The sequence below is a fragment of the Sorex fumeus genome, unplaced genomic scaffold (assembly GCF_029834395.1).
Source record: "Sorex fumeus unplaced genomic scaffold, SorFum_2.1 ptg000037l, whole genome shotgun sequence".
Classification (NCBI taxonomy): Eukaryota; Metazoa; Chordata; class Mammalia; order Eulipotyphla; family Soricidae; genus Sorex; species Sorex fumeus.
The window spans coordinates 64706513-64728479 of NW_026606094.1; positions in this window are offsets into that span (position 1 = coordinate 64706513).

Sequence of the window (21967 nt, forward strand, 5' to 3'; positions counted from 1 at the left end):
AAAGGAAAAATAAGCAAACAAATCTTCATTTGAACATGGGGTGAGCTTTACTGAAAAGGGACAGACTGGTCTCTGGACCCCTTTATTCATTTCGCCCACAGGGTTTCTACCTTGCAATGTTCAGCATTTTTAAAATCTCCTTCAAGAGATCATTTTTTATCTCCACAGTATTATCAGTTCCTCTTCAATAATTGATGCAACCTAGTGTTTTCCATTGCTTTCTAGCTGAGTCAGATTTCCCTAGAAGACAGAAATGAAAGTGATGACTAAGAGGATGGCACTTGAAATTCAAATTTTTGACCTATACATTGATTCCCTTGCCAACTCCTCCCATCCCTATCTCCTTGCCTTCCAAAGAGGAAAATTACCATTCTTAAGCAGTGCAAAATGGTCAGCTAGCTCCTTTACACACATGTACACTTGCTATCTTTAAGCAAAAATTTAGTTCACTTCATAGAAGCTACACAAGCAGAATCTTTAGAGACTTGATACACTTGCATGACAGTCTTCTAAAGACACAGAAAGTATTAAATGCACAAAGTACATCAGTTAAGACTTATTTTCCCTCTGTCGCTTAGAAACAATGAAACACTTATTCTTTCTGCACAAACCAAGATGCTCTAACCTGAACTTGCCTCCCAGCCAAGTGCATGTATGGGATGTAGAAAGACATGGAGAAAACCTTTTGTGAAGACGGAGCTCAGACATGGTTCAGAGCATCCCATAGGAATGCTACGCTTCCTCCAATAAGTTATTGAAACTTGGGCACTGAAACTATAACTGATAAGCAGAAGTTCGTGGTCTTAGACTGATTTATTAGCAGGTTATGTTACTAGCCCAGTAATGACAGCTCTACAGTAGGGCAGCAGTTTGGGGATGGGATAGACTGCAGAGAAGGAGTTATCTGAACATGTCTGAACATGAATAGGAAAGGGGTCTAGAGCGATAATACGGCAGGCAGGGCATTTGCCTTGCATGAGGCCGATCTGGGTTTGACCCCTGGCATCCCATACAGTCCTCTGAGCACCACCTGGAGTAATTCCTGGAGTAAACCCTGACCACCACTAGGTGTGGCCTAAAAAAATGAAACAAAACAAAAAGAATAAGCAAAAATTTGAGAGGAAGAAGGAAGGAAGAGAAAAGGTCAATTTTAAAAGGGGGGAGGGGCTGGAGCGATAGCATAGCAGATAAGGCATTTGCCTTGCATGCAACCAACCCGGGTTCAATTCCCAGCATCCCATATGTTTCCTCAAGCACCGCCAGGAGTAATTCCTGAGTGCATGCGCCAGGAGTAACCCCTGTGTAATCGCCAGGCGTGACGCAAAAAATAAAAATAAATAAATAAATAAGGGGCGAAAAGACCAAAAACTAAAATTAAAACAGAGGCCGAGACAAGAGAATGCAGGCCTAGAGAGATAGTACAGTGGGTGGGACACTTGCTTTACAGGTGGCTGACTCAGGTTCAATCCCCTGCACCCCTCAGAGTTCCCAGACAGAAGTCATCCCTGAATACCACCAAGTGTGGCCCCAAAATCAAAACACCAAACAAAATAAGCAAAATCCACCATGATCCCATGTGCAGGAAACAGGCACTATCTCTGTTGCTGTTGGCAGCTGTGCCCACCATCTTGCTTCTCTCAAGCTCTGGAGTGCCCGGGAGAGGGTGGCTCAGGGCCCAGACAGCCTGGGAAGTGCTGTTTGATCACCTCCCTGGAGACATGGCCCCTCGGGGGCCCAGGGCCTTCTGCCCAGTCTCAGATGCAGAGGTGTCCGTGCCATTCAGTCAGCTGGGTCACTCTCCCTCAGCAGACCTGCCAGGAGGGACGAGGGACAGGTTCCAGCAGTACTCCTTGTCTCCAGAGCATCTGGAAAAAATAGCTCCCGTAGGCTTGAGTTCAACTTGAGTTGCTGCCAAACCAGAGGAATCAGAAATCACTCTGGCAGGGGCCGGGGTGGGGGTAAGAAGTCTTAGGAGTGGTGCGGGAGTGGCTGGGTGGCTGTGAAGGAGCTGAGGAAATCACCTCTGTTTCCTCAGAATCTCCCTCCCCACACCAAGCCTCAAAGCCCTGGTGTGGCCCAGCTCCTTCTCCCTTTCACACTCGTCCCTCCTAAACACCTCCTAGCCACCCTCTGGCTTTCGGCTGTTGTCATGCCAGTCTAAAAGTCACTCCAGAAATGCCTTCATCCCACTGGAAAAGAGAGCGAAGGCCACTGCTGGGCCTTCACTCTGTCATTTTCTCCTGCTTTAGCACAAATGGGAAAACAGCTCTTCATTTTCAGGACCAGAAATTAATGGCAGATGTCTCTGGAGATGGTGACAGGATAAAGAGAGACAGTTTGACGTGGTCACGCTCTCTTTAGTAACTTGTGAGGGAGGCAGTGTGCCTCTGGAAGGTCAATTCAAGAAATGCAACTTCTGGGAAATTACTTTAGAAAATAAACAAGTTAGAGTTGAAGCAATAGTACAGCAGGCAGGGCATTTGCCTTGCATGCAGCCAACCCAGGTTTGATCCCCAGCATCTGATATGATTTCCCCCGAGCACCCCTCAGTACTGCTGGGTTATTCCAAAAATCAAGAGAAATAAATAAAGTTCTTTTTCTAAAACCCAGAGTTTTCCCAATATTTTCTGGAACACAATATTTTGTTCCTTGCCTTTGTACCCAAATGGTTTTATCATCCTAAAGGCAAAAAGTCAGGACTGTTTTTGTTTGTTTTTTAAAATGTGGTGACTAGAGCCATATGCCAGCACATGCCTAACATATGTGAGATCCTGCATCTGATCCCCAATCTTCATGGCCCCCAGACTCTATAGCAGTATAACTCTGGTACCACTGGGTCTGGTCCCTATTAAAAAATGAAACGGTGGTGACTGAAAAGATAGACTACAGAGACTAAAACCAATATGAGACCTTGATGTCAACCTCTGTGTACCTCAGTTTCTACATCTGTTAAACAAAGATGATCATAGACCTTTCTCACAGAATTATTGTGAGATGACATGAACTCGTGTAAATCAAGCATCTGCCACTTAGTAAATACCAGACAACAACAGATGACTAGTTATGATGACATTAATCAAAATTAATGATTAATGATCATTAATCATGATCATTAATGGCTCTTGCTCACCTGTCGCCTGATAAAAGAAAAGCTCCAGGTTTAATAAAGCCTATCTCTGAGGAAGACAGCAGAGACAGGATTTTGTTTGTTTGTTTTGGGGCCACAGCAGCAGAGATAGACTTATTCCGAGCTCTAAGCTGAGGAATCACTCCTGCTGGGCTCAGGGGAGCATATGGGGTGCTGGGAATCAAATCCAGGTCTTTTGCATGCAAGGTAAATGTATGTAGCATCTCTCTAGCCCAGCAAAGACAGGATTAAAAATGGATTTTGACCTCCCGGGGAAACAAACCTGGCCGAGGTGCCCAATCTATTCCCTGCTCACTCCACAGCTGGTGAGTGGAAGACTGCATCAGTGAGTAAATAAGTAAATAAATATTTAAAGACTGGATTCTGCATGCCTCTCAAATGCAGACACACTTGATGGTGTGTCCCTAGCCTGCTGGAGAAACAGGCTCTTTCCTGTAAGTCCTGCGTGAGACACAGTGCAGGGCTGGGGTCAGGGGCCTGGATTCAAGCCCACCTTCCTCCACTGCCAGGTGACACCTGTGGAGTAAGTCTCAAAGCCTTTGTTGTTCATAAGAGTGTCATGGGCCAAGCTTGATGATATCTGTGAAAGAGCTTTAGATCTGGCAAATTAGGCATAATTATTTCAAAAATACACAATTGATGGTCTTTTAAATAGAATGGCCAAGTTAAATAGAATGTGTATCCTGGAACTGAAACTGCCCAGAAGTTTTTAGACTGCCATGGGGGGGGGGGGGGGGGGCGGGGGGGGGTTAAATGTGCTTTTTGGTAAAACTTGGCATGGGCTACTTAAAGTCAACTGCTGGAGGAATAATCTCCCAGAATGTTCTCCTGGTGGACGGTAGACACCTTCCTCCTTGCCACCACAATCTCATGGTAGAAAAAGCACTGAGACTCAGAGGGGTCCCTTTCTCTTCCAGATGTTCCAGATGGGATCTACACTGCAGGTCCTTTTACTGTCTAGAAGTAGTTGGTTCCCTTCACATCTAAGGTGCCAAAATATATGCAACAGCTACTTTTTTTTTTCAGCCTGGAAGACATACTTTATTTTATTCTGGACATACATTTTAAAGATTAAATTAAAGCAAACATCAAACATTTTCACAACGTCTTTTAGAATTGCACATATTTTCGCTTCATACAAAAGAAAAACAAAGCCAAAGATGTTCCTAATCCAGGTTTCAGAGCTAGTCTCTTTTGAAAAATTTTGTACTTATCTCCCAAGTTTTTTCCCATAGTTCAAAACTTTTTTTTCTTATAATGAGAACTTTTGTTTTGTTTTTGGGCCACACCCAGCAGTGCTCAGGACTTACTACTGTCTCTGCACTCATGGATCACTCCTAGCAGTGCTCAGGGGACCATTTGGGATGATAGGGAATGATCCCGGGTATACCACAGTATAAACTATAGTCATCATGTTGAACATTTCATCTTAAGAACTTTAATACTAACATATTCCCAGTTTTTGAAAAGCATTATTTGAGCATATCTGATCCTAAGTTCTCCCATTTATTCAATAAATATTTTTCAAGGATCAGTTCCTATTCTAAGCACAACAGCTACTTTTAACCACTTCAAGGAACTAAATTAATTCATCTCTTTAGGTCACGGACTCTTTGCCAGATTGTAAGAATAGCATGAGATTGTTTGTTTGTAAAAGAGAACCATAACATTTCAGACAGGGTAATGGAGTAGAATCACCCCTGACAACTCCTCATGGTTCACCCAATCCCAATTTTTTTTCCAGTTTTCACCATTTCCTATCTCTGCCCTGTAGGCTAGTTCCATCAGCAACCACGCTTAGACTCAGGGGTGGTCCGATCTCATTGAAGAAGGTGGGTCTTGGCTTATCTGAGTTCTGATTTGAATTTTATAAAAAGGTTGCTGTTCTTCAGCCTGGCCAATCAGCACCAGGGTTCTCCTCTGCTGTTGTTTAGTAAATTCTTGCTTTGTAACAAGACAAAGAAAAGAATGCATGGGTGAATTGATTAGCTCAGTTATTCACTCAACAAATATTTATTGAGTGTCTATTCTGTGCCACTAGAGAATAAGGAAAACACCTCCCCAAATTCTCTATTGAGTGTCTATTCTGTGCCACTAAGTTCAGTAGGAACCTGCCACCTGTTAGGTGGAAGTAGAGACAAGGAGGGGAACTGGGGGTTTCCCTGTTAGACTGTGGCTTGGCTGAGATCTGAAGAGTAATAGAGAACTCTCCCAGGAGCGTTAAGGACCCCATAGGAAAAAAGGGAAAATAAATAGATGAATGAAAGAGTGAATGGATGAATAAACCAGTGAACAAACACACCAGTGAATGAGCAGCCTGGCCTTGCCCTTGGTTACTGGCACTCAGCCCCTTCTCAATTAGTACATCGCTGTTGCCAGACACATGTGGTTACATTTCATCGGTCTGTGCAGCAGGTGTAAGTCCTGGACACTTTCCACTGCGGTTAGACAAGCATTTCGCAGCATTTACATAAACATTTCCTTGGTTTCTACTGTATACACAGTAGAGAAGTTGCTTGTTTGCCAAAGAGGACCAAGACATATCAGACACGGTAATGGAGTAGAATCGCCCCTGCAACTCCTCATGGTTCACCCAATGTTATTTTTTTTTCAAGTTGATCATTTCTATTTTTACCCTTCCCATTAGCTGGCATAAGGAAAACACCTCCCCAAATTCTCTATAGCCATTCAGTTCTGTTGTTCTTCTTCACAATAGAATCCAGTAAATCCAGGATAGAATTTAACTCTGTCTTTCATTGGTGAAAATCCTCAAGGGAGATAAGGTTACTAAGTAGAAAGAAGAAAAACTTTTGTCATTCCTAAGAAGAGGAGAGGGAGAGGGAGGGGGTGAAAAAAAAAAAAAACAACCTGTAAATGTCACTACTGACTAATCTCATCTACTTTTGGAAGCCCTAGGGGGTTTTAGGGTTTTCCATGGCATAAGTGAAATAGTGACATTCCTCTGAGAAAGGAATGCCACAGCCTCTGCTCTTTGGAATTAGGAATTGTAAGGATAAGTGGGAATTTGGGGGTGTGAAAGCAATTTACAACTGCGCTCAGGTTTACAACTGTGAAGGCAATTTACAACTGCTCTCAGATTCCACTTGCATTTTCCAAAACCCATGAACCCAGGTCCTTCATCTGATAGTTTCTCCAGGGGTCTTGGGCCCAGCCTCTCCTGCTGGGGCAGCTATCCCTGACTCCACTGATACCTGATTTGGGAGAGTGCACAGTGAGGTCCAATTCCAGATCCCATCTCATTAGCCTACTCTGATCTTGAGAAAATCAATGTGGGCACATATACTGCCGGAGACCTTTTGCTGCTAGTGCCCATGTGTTGCTGCCGAGTACTGGGTGGGGATATGCCCAAGCACATGTGTCACCCACATTTCCCCTCTTGAGACATTAACTTTCATATCTGATGCTGGGATAGGTTCTGGGGCTCCCTCTCCTCTCAGGAGAAGCCCTCATTCTCTCTTTTGAGTGCATTACCCTCTCTCTTTTTCCCCCTCCTCAGAACTTCCAAATAAAAGCTGTTTTCAGAAAAGAAAAAAAGAAAAGAAAGAAGGAAGTAAAGGAAGAGAGAAAGAAAGAATGAATGAAAGATATAAATCCTAAGAAGTATGTCAGTGTAAATCTTAAGAAGTATATCCGTGCCAGGAGTTCAGGAAGTGTTTTGCTTTTGTTTTTAAGGCATTTATATGAAGCTGGCAACCTTTTTAGAGGAGTACAAGGGGTAGTCAAGGAAGTGTATTTCTGCTGTGGTTTCTGAGTTTATTGTGAACCTCTCTCTATGTTGTGTATGCTTTCCATGAAAGAGTTCCATGACAAAGAAGAATAAGCACACATAATACATTCAATAAGCTGTATGGCAGGGTCCTTGCTGCTTCACGTTCTCCTCTTTAGTCCCGCAACAGACACACAACCAGCAAGTCTCTGAAAGGTGACTAATGCTTTGGACTGCATTAGTCTTTCCTGGATCTCAGCTCATTTTGTTCAGTTGCTTACACGTAGGGCTGTTTTTTCACATCTCACATTCCATGGGTGATTCCATAACAGAACTCTATTTCACTATGATTAAAATTAAACTTTTTTTCTAATATGGGAAACATATTAACAGGAATTCTGATGTTATTTTTTTGTTTATTTGGGGGTTCACATCTGTTGATGCTCAGGGAGGGGTTACTCCTGGCTGTGCCTGGGGGACCATATGGGATGCTGGAGATCGAACCCGGGTCAGCCATGTGCAAGGCAAGCATCCCACACTTTCCTGCCCTGTAACTTAGACTTTTAAGAAAAAACACACACCCTTGAAAGAAACAAACCAAAACTAACTGAGAAGAAATTCAGTGGATCAGTACAAAGATAGTACAGAGAGTAGGGCTCTTGTTTTATACACAGCTAACCTGGGTTCATTCCCTGGCACAGGGTATGGTTCTTTGAGCCCTGTCAGGAGTGATCCCTGAGGCAGATTACCAGAGGCAAGAGTAAGCCCTGAGCATGGAATACCACTCCCATCACACACAAAGAATGAATAAAAAAAGAAACGAAAAAAGAAAAGAATGAATAAAAAAAGAAACGAAAAAAGAAAAGAGTAAGCCCTGAGCATGAAATACCACTCCCATCACACACAAAGAATGAATAAAAAAAGAAACGAAGAAAGAAATTCAAGTAAATCACATAAAACTACTGTAATGAATGACAACAAATTTGTAAAGACATTAACATTGTATTTCCTCTGGAGAAAAAGGACAAACAATAAATCAGGGGAAATAAATAATGAGTAGGAAAAAATTGTTACAAATCAGCATTAACTTCCTCAGGGAGATAAAAGAATGTATAATATTCATGCAACAAGACACTATTTTTGCAGAGAGCTCTTGAGAACACCAAACATAATAACAGAGATGAAAAGCTGAACAAAACGATTAAATAATAAAGCTGAGTAAATCTTCTAGGAAGTCTAGGGAAAGACATATTGAAAACAGAAAAAAAAAAGTTCTTATAAACACACACACACACACACACACACACACACACACACACAAACACTTTAGAGAGGCCAGAGAGACAGTACTGCTGATAAAGCAGATGACTTGAAGGTTGCCAATCCCAGTTTGTGCCCCTGCACTGCATATGCTACCCAAGCACCACCGGGGGTCACTCCCGAGCACGGAGCCAAGAATAGCTCCTGAACACAGCTGGATGAGGCCCAACCCATGCCAAAAAGAGAATTAGGAGTAGTTATAGCAAGACGGGACAATAGTAATGACAGTAGGCTCACCTCCTCCCCAGAAACAACAAAATAATGATTGAAGAAAACAGTAGTCCATGGACAAGACTCCAACAGTGCGGACCCAGCACTCCTCTCAAGGAAAGCAACAAGAACCATCGGAAGAGCAAGGAAGATGGCAGAATACCACTTGGAATGCCACCAGGGTGCCACGAACCCAGAGGGGCAGGGGTCGCTGCAGTGCTGAGTCCTTGGTGACAAACAAACTTGCGGTCTCTCCGGGACCCTCATCCGAGGGCAGAATGGTCATGAGGGAATGCGTATAGCCAGTTACGGGAAACAGAGGGACCTTTCTCCAGAGAATGGGGATCACCAGGGAGCAGACCCGACTCCAAGCACTGGTGGACAGCAGGCTGCCAAAGGTGATACCATATGGCTAGCAATTTGCTAGGAAAGAGCCAGCGCCCAAGGGTGAATGCCCACCCGCCTGCTAGCAGCGGTGGTCAGGGAAGCACAGGGCTGAGGGGCAGCCTGGTGGCCGAAGTTGACACACCCATATAAGGGCAGCTGGGGTTTAAGGCCTTTGGGGCAGACTAAGAACTAAAAGGGTAGATATGACCCTCTCATAAGAGACTCCTTCCCAGACCTGTTATGGAAAACAACTGTTCTGCACCGCCCCCCTCCCGCCCCCACACCCACCTCCTGTCAGTTACATTCACCTCCTGTGATTGAAGAGTTTATTGTTGGTACTATGTCACGGTCATGGTCCTCCCTTTGTTCATCGATTTGCTCGAGCGGGCCCAGTAACGTCTCCATTGGAGACTTTGTTATTACTGTGTTTGGCATATCGAATACCTCACGGGGAGCTTGCCAGGCTCTGCCGTGTGGGCGAGATACTCTCGGTAGCTTGCCGGGCTCTCCGAGAGGGGTGGAGGAATCGAACTCGGCCATGTTGGCTGCGTGCAAGGCAAACGCCCTACCGCTGTGCTATCGCTCCAGCCCATTGTTGGTATTATTATTATTATTTGTTTGTTTGTTTTGGGGGGGAGGGGGGCACGGCTGGTGGTGCCCAGGGCTTACTCCAGGCTCTGAGCTCAGGATCACTCCTGGCGAGGCTCAAGGGACCATATGCGGCACCAGGAATGGAAACCAGGTGGGCTGCATGCAAGGCTGGTGCCTTACCCTGTGCTATCTCTCTGGCACAGAACTGAAAGCACCCTGGTCCTTCCTAAAGACTCTGGCCTCTGGGAAACCCTCGGTCCTTGACAGTTGCTAGGAATGGAACCAGGCATAGCTCACGGATCCCTTCCGGAACCTCACCCGGAGGTATCTTCTAGATTCCCTGTCTCGTCCCTTTTATTTTTTATTTATTTTACTTTTTGGGTCACAAGAAGCATCTTCTAGCGACCCCTCTCATCCCTTTTATTTATTTTTAAAATTTTATTTTACTTTTCGGGTCACACCCAGCGATGCTCAGGGGTTGCTCCTGGCTGTGCACTCAGGAATTACTCCTGGCAGTGCTAGGGGAACCACATGGGATGCCAGGGACTGAACCCAAGTCGACTGCGTGCAAGCCAAATGCCCAACCTGCCGTACTATGGCTCCAGCCCCTCTTATCCCTTCCAGAGTGAGGACTGAGTGAGGTCTGGAAGGGAAATAGTCTCACACAGAAGGCAGAATAGAAACACCAGCTCCTCATCTGATCAAGACTGGAGATGCAGTGGGTCACTCGGAGCCCAAGGCGCCCAGATTGCTACTCTGCGATCCTGCTCACATTCCAGGGGCAAATACGGGCTGCAGAACCTGCAGAGCGAGTGGGCCACGGTGGAGGGAGGGGCCAGCACTAGCCTGAGGCTGCAGGGTAAGCTCAGACTGGAGAAATGGCTTTAAGGGGAAGGTGGCTGCAACCCTGCCCCGCACCCCAACAATGGGACCTGCAGTTGCCCGAGAACCGGAACTCTTGAAAGTATCCGGAAACTTCTCCACTTCTTGGGGCCCCAGCTCCTACCCTGTGCTGACATTAGGAATTCAGGTACCTAAATGGGGACAGCCTGGCGAGCTACCCGTGATGTATTGGATATGCCAAACACAGTAACAAGAGACGTTACTGGGCCCACTGGAACAAATCAATGAACAACGGGAGGACAGTGACAGATCCCACTTCTGAGTAAATGGGGACAAAGGCCTCTGTTTATAAAGCTTCTTGGGCAGTATCCTGGACAAACAAAGTGGATTATATCCTTCAACCTATAATCTTAACGTAAGGTTGGGCCAGAAAGATAGATCCTGCAGGTGTTAAGGTGCCTCCTTACCTCACTTACAACCAACCCTTATTCATCCCCAGCACCACCAGCGGTCATTCGAGCACAGAAGCAGGAGTAGCCACTGAGCACCATAGGGTATAACCCACAAACTATATATATATATATATATATATATATATATATATATGGTGTGTGTGTGTGTATGTGTATGTGTGTGTTTGTGTATGTGTGTGTATATATGTGTGTGTGTTTGTGTGTATTTATGTGTATGTATGTGTGTGTATGTGTGTATATATGCCTAAAATTTTTTTAAATGAATCATCAAAAACAATAGCACGGGCCAGAGAGATAAATAGAGCAATTAGTACATTTGTGTTGCACATGGCTGACCCTGGCTTAAACTCCACATATCGTTCCCCAAGTCTGCCAGGAGTGAGCCCTGAGTACAGAGCCAGGAGTAAGCCATGAGCACCACTGGGTGTGGCCCCAAAATAAAAAAATATATAATAAATAATTTTAAAAGAGAATTCAAAAAAGTAATAGAGGGAGTCAAAAGGAAACAAGGAAAGGATAGAATCTGTTATGTTAGATTTAATGGAATAAATCTAAATGTTAGATTTAATGGAAAAAAGAATCAGTGATCTAGAGCAATGCTTTCAGACCATGGCTCCCAGCAACTGTGCTTCCTTCCTATGACCCCCCTACACTGACCCTACCAGTTAGGCCCTGATCTTGTGTGGTAAAGCCAATTTACAGAATTTTCACCTGTGAAATATTGTTGGAATATCCTGGGGGTCCATGTGACCCCCCAGTTAAGAAACACTGATTTACACCTCAAGACGGTGAAAAACATCCTAACAAACCAGAAAAAAAAACCACTTTTAATTATGGAAACAGAAGTACTCTTATGGGTTATTATCAAGAGAAACAACATCCATATCGTAGGGGTCCAGAAAAATGAAGAAAAGGGGATCATACTCGAAAAAAGAATAGCCAAGAATTTCCCTTATCTAAGGAAAGAATCAGACTTCCAGATCCAGGAGACTCCGGGCATTCCAAACAAAATAAACCCAGTCACACACCAAGCTGTAATTAAAATGGTAAAAACTGAAGAGAAAATACTAAAAGCTTCTGGAGAATAGTAAACTGTAAGCAAGGAAACCCTTATAAGATTATTTACAAATTTCTCAGTGAAACCTTGCAAGCAAAAAGGGAATAGCACAATTTATTTAAAATGCTTAAAGAGAAGGATTTTCAAATGAGAGTACTCTCCCCAGCTATACTGTCGCAGTACTGAAAGAGAAGTAAAGAACTGTATAGACAAACAAAAATTAAAATTATTCATTACCACTAAACTGGACTTGCAAAAGATACTAAAGGGACAATAAGTGAAAAAAAAAATCCCCTTTAAAGAATGAAAAGATACCAAAAATATTTAATGTGGTAGTGGAGAATAATAATTGAATAAACCCAAGAACAATATGTCCAATGAGGATAAAAATATAAAACCTTACACATAAATCTTATGATAACCTTAAAACAAAAATATACCAAAAAAAAGAACCAGAGAGATAGATAGTACAGCAGATAGGGCATTTGCCTTGCATAAGGCTGACCTGGTTTTGATTCCTAGCAGCCCATATGGTTCCCTGAGCACCAGAGTTCAGAGCATCTCCAGGAGTGGTCCCAAAACAAAAAATAGCACTGTAACACTGTCCTCCCATTGTTCATCAATTTGCTCAAGCGGGCACCAATAACATCTCACAACAACTTGTGAGACTTGTTGTTATTGTTTTTTTGGCATTTCAAATACGTCACTGGTAGCTTGCCAGGCTTTGCCGTGCAGGCGGGATACTCTCGGTAGCTTGCCAGTATCTCTGAGAGGGGTGGAAGAATTGATCTAGGATCTGCCGTGTGCAAGGCAAATGCCTTACCCACTGTGCTATCACTCCAGCCCAAAACAAAAAATAAACAAAACAAAGTATCTATCACAGAAACACACGAGGAATTGAAAAGGGAATTCAACTATAGCACAGAGGAAGATATCAAAGCACAAAATAAAAAAGTAAGAAAAACAAATGACAAAACCACCAAACAAAAAAGCCATGAGTAATTACACTTAATAATCACCCCAATTATTAACAGTCAAGGTTCACCAATTAAGAGATATGGAATGGCTGAATGAATCAAAAGATGGAATTCAACTTTTTGGTTAGCTATAGAAAACTCAGCTCTAAAGACTAATACAGCTTCAAAGGCAAGTTAAAAGGCAATTTACAAGTTGGGTCTGAGTGACAATCCAGCAGGTGAGGCTTGCATTGCACAGGACCAACCTGGGTTTGATCCCCCGCACTCCATATGGTCTCCTGAGCCTACTAGGATTAAGCCCTGATCACCACCACAGGTGTGCCCCTCTCCCCCCACCTAACAAAAGACAATTTACAAGCACATGATAACCTTAAAATGGATGCTACCTTTATACTTCTACCAGTTAAAATTGATTCCCAGTTTTAAAAACTAGTTAGAAGAGTCAGTGATAGAAATTACATGATGATTACTAGAACAAGAATCTATAATATTAGGAGCTGGAGAGAAAGTTGAAAAGTAGGGCATTTGCCTTCCATGGGCTAACCCTGGTTCTATCCCCAGCATCCTATATGACTATATGACTCCCCAAGCCTGCCAGGGAGTGATCCATGAGCATAGAGCCAGGAGTAAGCCCTGAGTACCACCAGGTGTGGCCCCAAAACAAAACAAACAAAAAGAATATATAATACTAACACACATGAATCAAATGTTAAAGTATCAAAATGTATAAAACATATGGGGCCAGAGTGATAGTACAGTGGGTAGGGCATTTGCCTTGCACATGGCCGACCTGGGTTCGATTCCCGGCATCCCATATGGTCCCCCAAGCACCGCCAGGAGTAATTTCTGACTACAGAGCCAGGAGCAACCACTGAGCATCGCTGGGTGTAACCCAAAAAGAAAAAAAAAACATATAAACACTCTTATAGACCTATGTCATCTCGATAAATTAAAAATATCAGAAAATAAAGCACTTTGTGGAGGGGTGCCTGTTTTCTTGGGGAAACCACACCTGTCAGGAACTAGTCCCAAATTAGATCTTGGGGGGTTATTCCTCGTGGTGTTCAGGGGACTATGCAGTGCCAGGGATCAACCTAACCCAGCAATGCAGGGGTCAATACTGAACATATACGCTCCATTCATCAAGTCATCTCTCCAGCCTGAAACAAGTGTTAACAGAACTGAAAAGTGATACTGAAACCTGTACGATCATAGGGGGTTTTAACATCTCACTCACAATCATGGACAGCTCAAACCAGACAGAAACTAAGGAAATAATTGCCTTAAATGACCAACCAGACCACATGGACCAAACACTGAAGAACTTTCACCCCTAAATAGCAGAACTTACATTTTTCTCACGTGCACCAGGACATTCTCAAGGTCTGGCAGTATCAGGATACAAAACAATTGTCAGTAAACTTATAAATACTGAAATCATAATAGGCACGTTTCCCCTGATTACTGTCACTGTCCTGTCACTGTCCTCCTGTTGTTCATCGATTTTCTCGAGCAGGCCCAGTAACATCTCCATTTTTTGAGACTTTGTTGTTACTGTGTTTGGCATATCAAATACGTCATGGGTAGCTTGCCAGGCTTTGCTGTGTGGGCAAGATACTCTCAGTAGCTTGCTGGGCTCTCTGAAAGGGGCGGAGGAATCGAACTCGGGTCGGCCATGTTGGCTGCGTGGAAGGCAAAGGCCCTACCCGCTGTGCTATCGCTCCAGCCCTTCCCTGATCACAATGCTATAAAACTAGAAATTGAACTGAGAAGATAGTACAAAAGGTAGGATATTTTCCTTGCATGCTATCATCCTGGGTTTGATCCCAGAACCCTGTAAGGTCCACCGAGCCCTGCCAGGAGTGATCACTGAGCCAAAACCAAAACCAAGCCCTGAGTGCTGCCCAGGTACAGCCCAAAATGGAAAAGAAAAAAATAAAATAATCAGAAATCACCTACTCACTGCCCCCTCCACAAAAAACTTGAAAAAAATCCTGAAACATGTAGAACCTAAACAACACTTTTCTCAATAACCATTAGGTCTATGACAAAATTTTTTAAGAAAATTTTTAACACTTGGGAAAAAACAAAAGTGAAAGATACAAATTATGAGAACCTATGAGATGCAGCAGAAGTGGTACCAAAAGGAAAGGTAATAGTACTACAGACAGCCATCAAGAAATTGGGAAAACTTTAAGACGGGAGAGACCCAAGACATAGTACAAAAGTTAAGGTTCTTCCTTTGCACACTGCTGACCTCAGTTTGATCCCTGGCACTCTGTATGGTTCCTTGAGCATGGGCAGGAGTGACCCCTGAGTGCAGAGCCAGAAGAACGCCCTGAGCATCTCAGGTGTGCTCCTCCAACCCCTGCCTAAAATACAAGTAAAGAAAAATGTTAAGTAAATAAATTAACCTTATGCATAAAGCAACTTGAAAAAGAAGTTGAATCAAAAGTTATGAAATATTTTTTTAAAATAAAGGCAGAAAAAATGAAATAGAAACAAAAACCATAATACAAAAGATCAAAGCACTCAGGAGTTGGTTCTTCAAATGCATAAACCACAACTCACGGACCTTTAGTTAGGCTCACAAACACAAGCAGAAGGAAAATTAACTTTAAAAATCAGAAATGAAAAAAGAGACATTATAACAGATAACATAGAAATACAAAGGACCAAAGAAATTGCTATTAACAACTATATGCCAACAAAGAGAAAAGATAAAATCTAGAAGATATGGTGGACAGGTGGGTTTTTTTTTTTTTTTTGGCACAGGGGTTACTCCTGGCTCTGCATTCAGGAATTACACCTGACAGTGCTCAGGGGACCATCTGGAATGCTGGGGATCAAACCCAGGTCAGCTGCATGCAAGGCAAATGCCCTACCTGCTGTACCTCCTGAGTGCAGAGCCAGGAGTAACTCTGTAAATTGCCAGGTGTGACTCACACACTACATAATTTCAATGAAATATATTGTGAAATAATATACTATAATATAATACAATATAATAATTGTAACATGTAATTACACAGGGCTGGACCGATAGCACAGCAGTAGGGCATTTGCCTTGCGCGCAGTCAGGGCCCGGCAAGCTACCAAGAGTATCTCGCCCACACGGCAAAGCCTGGCAAGCTACCGTGACGTATTCAATATGCCAAACACAGTAACAACGTCTCAAAATGGAGATGTTACTGGGCCCTCTCGAGCAAATTGATGAACAACGGGAGGACAGTGTTTGTTTACTTGTTTGTAATCACACACACACACACACACACACACACACACACACACACATGCCAGGTACTAACATTGGGCAGGATCAAACTCTAGTATAAAGAGGTGGTAGACCACTGACCAAGCAAGTGGAAACAATCATAAACAAATGGGACTACATCTAACTAAGAAGCTTCGGCACTTCAAAAGAAACAATGACTAAAATACCGAGAGAGCTCAGAGAATGGGAACGAATATTTACCCAATACCCATCTGATAAGGGATTTATATTTTATATATATGTTTATATTCAGGATATGCAAAACACTAGTAGAATTGTACAAGACGAAAACCTCTAACCCCGGAGCTGAGGCAATAGCACAGTGGGTAGGGCGTTTGTTCAGGGTAATTCCTGAGTGCAGAGCCAGGAGTAACCCCTATGCATCGCCAGGTATGACCCAAAAAGCCAAAAAAAAAAAAAACCCTCTAACCCCATCAAAAAATGGGGAGAAGAAATAAACAGAAGCTGCCTCAAAAAAAGAAATACAAATGGCCAAAAGGCACATGAATAAATGCTCCACATGGCTAGCCATCAGGGAGATGCAAATCAAAACAACAATGAGGTATCATCTCACACTACAGAGACTGGCACACATTCAAAAGAACAAAAGCAACCAATACTGGCATGGATGTGGGGGAAAAGGGGCACTCTTTCACTGTTGGTGGGAATGCCCACTAGTCCAGCCTTTCTGGAAAGCAATATGGACAGTCCTTCAAAAACTAGAAATTGAGCTTCCATATGACCCCGCAATATCACTTCTGGGAATATATCCCGAGGAGGCAAAAAAGCACAGTAGAAATGACATCTGTACCTCTATGTTCATTGCAGCACTGTTTACAATAGCCAAAATCTGGAAACAACCCAAGTGCCCTACAACAGATGACTGGTTAAAGAAACTTTGGTACATCTACACAATGGAGGAATACTATGCAGCTGTCAGGAGAGATGAAGTCATGAACTTTGCTTATAAGTGGATAAATTTGGAGAGTATTATGCTAAGTGAAATGAGTCAGAAAGAGAGGGACAGATATAGAAGGACTGCACTCATTTGTGGAGTATAAAAATAACACAATATGAGACTGATACATAAGGACAGTAGATACAAGGGCCAGGATGATTGCTCCATAGTTGAAAGCCTGCCTCATGAGGGGAGTGAGGCAAAAATGGCAGCTGGAATAGAGAAGGAACCACTAAGAAAATGATGGTTGGAGGGATCAGTCGGGATGGGAGATGTGTGCTGAAAGTAGATAAAGGACCAAACATGATAACATATGTATTGCAAACCATAATCCCAAAAGTAGAGAGAGAATATGGGTGAAATTGTCTGCCATGGAGGCAGGGGAAGAGTGGGACAGGGGGGAGGTATACTGGGGAGATTGGTGATGGGGAATGTGCACTGGTGGAGGGATGGGTGTTTGACCATTGTCTGATTGTAACTCAAACATGAAAGTTTGAAACTGTATCTCATGGTGATTCAACAATTAAAAATAAGTGGTAGATTTATTTTTATAATGAGAGCATTAATTCAGAAGGAACTATCTCCAGCAAGAAGTACAAAGAAAAGGGGGGAAAAGAGAGAGAGAAAGATGGAGAAGGGAGCAACAAAGGGAGAAAAAAAGTGAAATACAACTGTGACATATAATGCAGCTTGAATGTAGTTAAGGCTAATGTAGATGCATATCTTATAGAATGTGCCAACAATGAAAAAAACTAAGAGAAATGTAAAACAATAGCAACAACTATAAACTGCCAACTTCTCCAAAGATTCAGGAAATGACAGTTGCAGATACTTAGAAACTGACAGTTAAGAAATTTAAAACTGAATCTGAATTCAAATTGACAGATTATCTCAATAATCTACTCTTAACCATTAAGTTTCACAAGTCATATTCCTTGTGGACTGGCCACAAGGAATATTCTATTTTATTCTGCGCCTTCTTCACTCCTCCCTCCTATCTCTTCTTTGAAATATAATCACAGGAGGACAAATAGCATGTGAGAAGACAAAACAAAACAAAACAAAAAACTATACAGGAGGGTATGGAAAATAGGAAAGGTTTGTCAACAACAAAAGTCTATAATAATTCCAGGGGGTTGATTAAGAAAAGATTTTGGGATGTTTCTTTGTGTTCCAAAGTAGCAACACCAAAACCAGTAGTAGAGATTATCTGAAGCTTATTTTGCTTTAAGAAAGAACATTTCCATGGTTCAACAGAAAATCAATTGATCTAGAAAATTAGCCTACTGGTTGAACTCCACAAGAAGAAAACATCCAATCCCATCAAAAAATGGGGTAATGAAATGAACATAAACTTTCTCAAAGAAGAAATCCAAATGGTTAAAAGGCACATGAGAAAATGCTCTATATCACTAGTCATCAGGGAGATGCAGATCAAAACAACAATGAGATATCACCCACACCACAATGACTGGCCCACATCCAAAAGAACAAAAGCAACCAGTGTTGGTGCGGATGTGGTAAGAAAGGGACTCTCCTTCACTGCTGGTGGGAATGCCGACTGGTCCAGCCCTTTTGGAAAACAGTATGGACGATTCTCAAACAATTAAAAATTGAGCTCCCATTTGATCTAGCAATATCACTCCTGGGAATATATCCTGGAGAGGCAAAAAAGTACAGTTGAAATGACATCTGCACCTCTATGTTCATTGCTGCACTGTTCACAATAGCCAAAATCTGGGAAAAACTCAAGTGCCCGAGAACAGATGACTAGTTAAAGAAACTTTGGTACATCTATACAGTGGAGTACTATGCAGCTGTTAGAAAAGATGAAGTCATGAAATTTACATACAGGTGGTACTACATGGAAAGTATCATGCTAAGTGAAATGAGTCAGAAAGAGAGGGACAGACATAGAAAGATTGCATTCATCTGGAGAATATAAAGTAACAAAATAGGAGACTAAAATCCAAGAATGACCGAGATAAGTACCAGGAGGTTTACTCTAGGGTTTGAAGGCCAGCTGCACATGCTAGGGGAAAGGGCAGTTCAGACAGAGAAGGGAACACCAAGTAAAGGGTGTTGGGAGGATCCTACCAGGATGGGAGATGCATGCTTGAAAGTAGACTATAGACCAAACATGATTGCCACTCAATGCCTCTTTTGCAAACCTCAGCAACCAAAAGGAGAGAGAGAACAAAAGGGAATGCCCTGCCACAGAGGCAGAGTGGGATGGGGGGGGGGGGATGGGAAGGGAGAGAGGGTTACTGGGATCATTAGGGGTGGAGAATGGGCACTGGTGGAGGGATGGGTACTCGATCATTGTATAGCTGAAACCCAAGCACAGAAACTTGTAAGGTCAACAACTGTACATCATGGTGTTTCACTAATAAAATATATATATTTATTTTTTTTAAAAAAAAAGAAAAAGAAAATTAGCCTAATACAAAATCTATTAGCTCATCAAAATCCAAACTCCATTAGCTCTTCCAAATGGAAGAAAATCTAAAGGAATTCCATTCAAACAATTTCAAGATGTTTGGGTTGCCTTTATGCTGCCCTCCTATGAGGTCTAAAATATTTTGGAGATAACACCCAAATCAAGCACACATTTTTTTTAAAAAGTCATTCACATATACACACAATTTAAAGAACTGAATAGTTTTACAAATTTTAAGAAAAAAAGAATTTCCTTTTGTGAGGCACGCACTTTCCTTTTTTAAAAAGTAAAATTATACCTCTGTATTTCTAAATAGCATCTTTAAATTACAATTTTTTAATTATTTGGGGGGTATTGGGTACTATTAATTTCCCGCAACTTTATTTTTTTGTTTGTTTTGTTTTGGGTCACATCGGGCAATGCACTGGGGTTACTCCTGGCTCTGCACTCAGGAATTACCGCCGGCGGTGCTCAGGGGACCATATGGGATGCTGGGAATCGAACTTGGGTTGGCCGTGTGCAAAGCAAATGCCCTACCCGCTGTGCTATTGCTCCAGCCCCAATATCCTGCAACATTCGATGATTTTATTCTTTCATTACCCACTGACTATGTACATATGTGCACTTCCAGCTCCATAATATTCCAAAACAGTTTATAGTATAGTAGTGATTTGAGTTAGATCAGAATTTAGTTTATACATTATTATAACTATTCATAGTTGAGTCATGATATAAACCATGATTACTTTTCCTTTCCTAGATAAGTCTTGTTTTTTGCCATTGTTCATTTTTAATGTATCCTCAGTTTTCTGTATGGTATCTGTCTGAACTTTCTCTCAAGACAGTCAGGTATTGTAGCCTCTCTCAGAGTTGTTTAGGGCTGATCCTAAAGTTAATGAGTTACCCTCCATGCCTGGAACTTGTTTCTGGATCTTTCCCTTTATGGTCACCTGAAGATTCCCTCACCCTTCTCCTGTTTCCTGTAATCTCCTATCCCTCTCTTAATTGGTTTTCCACATTGTTTTAGGGGAGCTCATCCCACCATAGACACTTGAGAAAAGCTGTGTGGGAAGTAAAATGTCCTAATGTTTTCTAGACTGAGTGTATCTTGATTCAACCACACACTTGATTCACTTGATTCTGCATTTTAACTTTAGTGTTGCTTTTGAGAAGTCTGGAATTATTCTGATAGTTGTTATTTTAAATGACCCACTTTGTTGTCTGTAGGATAACACTGATTTGTCTTTTCTGCCTTGTCACAGGGAGCTTAGGTTTATTTGGGTTACTCCCATTCCTCTGTGTTTATTTGTGACTTCTTTCTTTGTGCTCTGTTGACTTGTAAATATTGTTTTTCTCTTCTCCTTAAGCCCTTTGCATAGTTTATTCAGAGCGGTGTCCTTTTTGTATGCGCAGAGAAAGACAGTATTAAATGCTATGCTTTTGTAATGTGGGAGTCACTTGATCACTTGTTATCCTGTTACTCATTGATTTGCTCGAGCGGGCACCAGTAACGTCTCCATTCATCCCTATTGTGTGCTAGCGTAGCCTAATGGCATCTGCTCATTCTAGGAACACAAAGAGCCTCAAACAGATCTTTCAGGGTCTTGAAGAAGTCTGACCCTCTCGTAGGTGGGCAGTCATGAGATCTTTTGATATCCCGTGGTATCCAGTCAGTAATGGCTCTAGTCCAGCGGTTGTCTTCAAATCTCATTACGTGTCCAGCCCATCTGATTTTTGATGCCTTGGCAAACGAGACAGCGTCCCTGATTCTTGAACATTGACAGAGGTCGGAACTCCAGATTCTTTCTCTCATTTGAGTGAAGCGTGATACTCCAAGCATAGCTCTTTCGATTCCTCTTTGAGAGACCCAAATAGCATTATTATCCTGTTTTCGTAGGGCCCACGTCTCTGAGGTGTATATTAATGCAGGAAGAACAGTGGAATTAAAGAGATGTGCTCGGATCTGGAGTTTCTTCATCCTCTTAGTTATTTCTTCAACGCTCTTGAAGACATTCCATGCTGCTCTCTCCTCCTGAGCAACTCAGGTGCCAGGTCATTCGTCATGTTGACTTCTCGACCTAGGTACTCATAACTGTTGCTTTCGGAGATGGTCATTCTGTTGAGAGCGACTGAAACGTCAGAAACAAGACTGTTTCTTGTGAATATTGTCTTTGTGAGATTCAGCTGTAATCCGACCTTTCCACACTCATGGTAGAAGTCAGTCAGCATTTGAGCTGCTTGGCTGATGTTTGGTGTTATTAGAACGATGTCATCAGCAAAGCGGAGGTGGTGTAGTTGCCGACCATCTATTTTCACTCCCATTCCTTCCCATTCCAGTCATCACATGATGTTCTCACGGGTGGCACTGAAGAGTTTCAGTGAAGTAGTATCACCCTGCCAAACCCCTCTCTTGACATCAATAATCACTTCTTTGTAGAATGGTGAGATCCTGGTAGTGAATCAGTAATACAGCTCACGGAGGATCCTGATGTATTGAGTTTGAACGCCCTGATTGGCTAGAGCTTCAATGACCACTTCAGTCTCAACAGAATCAAAGGCCTT